At 36.0% G+C, this 4,471-nt stretch overlaps 1 long non-coding RNA gene across 1 annotated transcript; it reads right to left on the reverse strand.

The window, feature by feature from the left end:
* Positions 1–474: 474 nt before the first annotated feature.
* On the reverse strand, positions 475–3,975 carry LOC107786224 (uncharacterized). The gene is made up of 4 exons (XR_012694819.1): positions 2,508–3,975; positions 1,438–1,650; positions 1,232–1,351; positions 475–1,142 (listed from the first exon to the last, which is right to left on the reverse strand). It is a non-coding gene; the product is annotated as an uncharacterized LOC107786224 (long non-coding RNA).
* Between the last annotated feature and the right edge of the window lie 496 nt (positions 3,976–4,471).

Here is a 4,471-nt window from a genome sequence, read left to right on the forward strand (position 1 = left end):
GTATTCTTGAAAATAATTTTTAATTATTTTTAAATTAGTGACCGACTTCGATCGTAATTTTAATTATCCATTTTTTTGGAATTGTTCAATTCTGACCGAAGTCGGTCGGTATTATTAAAATATTTAATATTTAAAATAAAAAAGCTCGACCGAAGTCGATCGGTAAATTTAAATTTTCAGGAAATCAAATGAACATTTCCAACCGACTTAGAACGGTAGGCGATCGGTTTTCTGAGTCGGTCGATATTATTAAAATATTTAATATTTAAAATAAAAAATCACAACCGAAGTCGATCGGTAAATTTAAATTTCTGGAAAATCAAATAAACATTTCCAACCGACTTCGAACGGTAGGCAATCGGTTTTCTGAGTAAGTTTTTGGCATAATACAACTGTTTTATAGTCGCACCACCCGCCAACAACCAATCACCTATAATGGCAGCATTACATTGCTGTCATTCAACCAATAACAACAATAACAACTATTAAAACTATATTAACAAAACATCATCTCCATATCCACTAAACTATATTAACAAAACATCATACCCAACAACAAAATGTTTCACAAGTTAAAAGTTCAAACATCATTCAATGAGTGTTTTGAACTACATCAACTCCGTCTCCACTACTAAAAGTCTCATCGTCGGCATGGTTCGAAGGATTACGACGAGAAGGATTAGCATATGGGGAAGGATCACGAAACCGGGGAATCGGGAAAGCACCACGAAACCGGGGAATCGGGAAAGCACCACTAGCAAGAAAATTGGCCAGCTGACCTTAGAGGACATTAAATTGTTGGTCCCTCTTTTCTAGCTGAACTCGAAGGTATCAAATTGTTTATCTCTCTTTTATTCTCTAGTCTTTGTCTCTTTAAGCTTTGATGTTAGCTTTGTAATCTTCTTCTCCATAGTCGAGAGAGTCGACCTATCAATTGCCTCGCCCTGGGTGGAAGTCCCTATACCTTGCAATCCAGCCCTATAGCGCCGAAATTATCTCTCTGGAAGGTCGTATGCTATCCCCGTTTTAGGACCACCGATAACATCCAACCATATCTTCTGCGCTTCTTTGTCTGAAAGGGGTGGTCGCTCTCGTTGCTCGTTCGGTGGCAAGCTCTGAGTGTACTCATCCACATTAGTCTTCTAGCGACCATTTATTTAGAAGATAGAAAATTATTAACTATATAATATTATAAAAATTAATTTCAAGTTATAGTAGTTATGAAACTTACATATGTAGTCTTCATCCGGTCCTCGACCCATCTAGTTGGATCTGTCGATACCTTCTTCTTCCGGGTGTGAGTCTCCATGAAGAACTCATCACGAGTCATCTCCCTCTCATATTTTTTTCCCTACAAATATAATAAAACATGTCAACTAAATTAAAATATATAAATATAGTTCGATAAAAATAAATTTAAATATTTTAAGTAATTACCAGTAGTCTCCTCGCAATCCCCATGCTCCTTGCACCCACAGAGTGCAAGGGGCCACCCTTCTCAAATGCTCGGGCCTTCTTTCCCTGTTCATTCTCTCAAATGCTCGGGCCTTCTTTCCCTGTTCACTCCTCCTCTCGAATTTTTCAGTTGCCCACTGTCTCATCAGCTCCTCCCATAAAAGTAGTAAACTCTTCTTGCTTAATGTTGCTCAACTTTAGAACCAATACTCAACGTCAACAACCAAAGAAAAAATATAAGATCGATCAATCAATCAAAATGAGAGAGTACATTCATTAGCGGCAGCTTATTTTCATCTTAGTAGATTTTATTATGGAAATAACTTCAATATTTATTCACCCACTATATAAGCACTTCGTCCATTTATTGATGCATTCAATATTCATACTGGAATGATCAATGATGTTAGTTAACATTGAGGTGTCAATTTCTATGACATCCGAACTACTTGAGAATAGAACATAATGCTTGATATCAAAGCCTAAAAAAGGGTAGTCAGTGCACGAATATCCTGCGTGAGAGAAGGATCTATCCTAACACAAGTATCAACGACTAATTTCACGACTAAACCTATGACCTATTGATCACACCAAGACAATTTTACACATGCTCCAAAGCTCACCTTCATATAATATCTAAGGCTAATAAGCATTATTACTTTAAAAAGAAAAGAGCTAAGTCGGGGGAGAACAATGAGAAAATTCATGACATAAAGCAAGAGGGTAAATTAATCCCGTCCATGTTTAACTAGAATTCCCTCATCAAATGGCATGACATAACACGATAAGAACAATAATCATAAATTAATCCTAACATGAATGTCTTCTACATCATTGTAAATGTAATAGTTCAACCAAAGTAGTTGAGATACATCCCAAAGACCACAAGATAACTCCGTAAAATGACAGACCATTGTTAATTTGGTTAATAAAAAAATTTAACTATTTTACTCTAAGCACAAGGTGAAACAGTATGGCTGACGAGACAACCATAAATAGCAGGTGAAGACATCAGTGTAAAGTACAGACCAGCTCCATTTTACTGACCTTACCTTGTCTATTCTCGTGAAGCTCTTGTTGTCCATATCATACCACTCAAGACTCTCATAATCAACATCCATTAGAATTTTCCCTTCCTTATGATCCAGAATATTGATAAACCCCAAGTCAAGCTAGGTCAATAGTGTACTCTTTAACCCACGTATAACTCTTTGAATCCTTCAACACCCAAATATCCATGGTAGATATATCTTCAGGTGAACCAAACAACCACAACATCCCCTTCAAGTCCGACAAAGACCAAATTCCGTCATCATCAAAAGTACCCTTTGGTAGCACCACTGTACCAAACTACCAAAGTCCTCTTTTTCCAAATCAAATGAAATTATTTTTTCAATGCTATCATACTTGTCCCTGTATCCAATGAAAATTATTTTCAACCACAACGCCACACCAGCTTAGCAGTTAGCATATACGGGCATTTTTCATCAAAAACCATCCAAGAATGATTTTTCAAACAACAATCATCAGTCAACCTCATGACTTCACACACAATGAAATTATTAACCAAAACATACTCATTTCTCTCCTTTATATATCCAAACGCAGTACCGTCCAAAGTAGCAGAACTAGTAGGAGTATTGGGTAATTTAACCAATTCTTGAGTACTTGGGTTACATACATAAAACCCTTTGCCTTTGGAACCAAAAAAGTAAATCAACTCCCATTTAGAAGGTATGAAATAGACATAACTATCCAAATTGAATGTAAAGTCAAAATTATGATTCCCATCAAAATCAACTATCACATAAGAAGTGGGTTGCTCTAGTAATGAGAGCCCTCCAATTCCAATAAAGAGTTTATGAGACAGCCGAGGCTCTATCGGACACAGCCTCTCTAACTCAGGGCAGACGTAAGTTCTGCTTACACACTAACTTTTTCATACCTCCTAGTGAGATTATACTGAGTTGTTGTTATTGTTGACATACTTACTCTGCCAGTAGAGGTACTGCAGCATTTTTGTTCGAGCAAAACCAAACTGGGTTTAAGAGATGAGCATGCTCTGTGAAGGAATTTGAAAAATGGGTCAGAGATTAAGCTTCTCCATTCTTTGCAAACGCACCTTAACATGCACAATGTCTTTGCCCGTAGCCTTGAGAAGATGTCCATCATCACATCCTTCGACAACATTATCAATTTATCATCTCTGCTCCGGAAGAAGCTGCTGTTGATTTTGACAATTTTAGGGTTTCCTTCTTCATCTTCATTTCTCTGTTTTTGTGTTTTGTACTGTCAATAAGAACCCTTTCGTCTCAATTTTTGTTTCAATTGAAGAAACTCCGGGCCTTCATTTCTCTACTGAGTTACAACGAAGCGCTAGCATTGTAAAGGCCTGAACCCCCTTCCTTCTTACTCTTAATCACCTTTTGCCAACTAACAAAGTGACATTTCTTTTACTTTTTTTCTTTTCCATAGTAATACCCCAAAGAAAGTGTCTTTGTATTTGGTTTTACATAACATGGTTAGGGTAGCAGCTAAAGTTTCTTTAATCAAAGTCGCCATACTCAAGAGGCTCGTTTTCCGTCCCCGGGTCTATTTTTTCGACAATATCGTATTTCATTGTAAAACAATCTTACATATATAGCATGTTTGGCCAAACTACAAAAATTAAGTGTATTTTTTCAGTTTGTATTTGGTTAATTAATTTGAAAAATACTTTTGAGCAGCACTTAGTGTTTGGCCAAACTTTTAAAAAATACTTCTAAGTGTATTTTTCTTAAAAGTATTTTTCAAAAAAGTGATTTCGAAGAGAAACTATTTTTTTTTACTTCTTCAAAACTAATTCTGTTTTTCCTCAAAAGCTCTTTTTTTTTCTTTCAAAAGCTTGGCCAAACACTTTAATTTAAAAAAAAAACTCTTTTTTAGCTTCTCAGATTGGAGAAGCTTGGCCAAACAAACTAATAGTTTGCATCAGCCTTAGAGGCATTATTTGAGAAATTTATTTCAAAATTTTGAA

The sequence above is a fragment of the Nicotiana tabacum genome, chromosome 9 (assembly GCF_000715075.1).
Source record: "Nicotiana tabacum cultivar K326 chromosome 9, ASM71507v2, whole genome shotgun sequence".
NCBI classification, from domain to species: Eukaryota; Viridiplantae; Streptophyta; class Magnoliopsida; order Solanales; family Solanaceae; genus Nicotiana; species Nicotiana tabacum.